Source organism: Apaloderma vittatum, unplaced genomic scaffold (assembly GCF_000703405.1).
Source record: "Apaloderma vittatum isolate BGI_N311 unplaced genomic scaffold, ASM70340v1 scaffold26224, whole genome shotgun sequence".
Lineage (NCBI taxonomy): Eukaryota > Metazoa > Chordata > Aves > Trogoniformes > Trogonidae > Apaloderma > Apaloderma vittatum.
Window position 1 is genome coordinate 14,691 of NW_009713755.1, and position 565 is coordinate 15,255.

Consider the following 565-nt stretch of genomic DNA (forward strand, 5'->3'; position numbering starts at 1 on the left):
CCCCCCATGACTGCCTGGCACCCACCCAGCCTGTAACCACTCACTAAATAGAGCCATCAGGGCTCCAAAAGAATCTTTTCTTTTTTCTTTTTAAAAAAGTAATCAGTCTTGAAGAGAGAAGACTTCAGGGGGACCTAATAGCTGCCTTCCAATACCTGAAGGGAACCTACAGGAAGGCTGGGGAGGGACTTTTTACAAGAGTGTCCACTGATAGGACAAGGGGAAATGGCTTTAAGTTGAAGAATAGATTTAGATTGGACCTTAGGAAGAAATTCTTCAGTACGAGGGTGGCAAGACTTTGGAATAAATTGTCAAGAGACGTTGTGTCTGCCCCCTCCCTGGAGGTGTTCAAGGCCAAGTTGGACGGAGCCTTGAGTCGCCTGATCTAGTTGAGAGGCGTCCCTGCCCATGACAGGGAGGCCTGGATTAAATGATCTCTAAGGTCCTTTCCAGCCTAGGCCATTCTATGATTCTGTGAAATGGAATTTTTTGTTTCTTTTTAGCTGAGTTGAGCACTGGCACATAAGCCACAATGAGGCCAAGGCCAAGTGTTAAAACAGAAGAC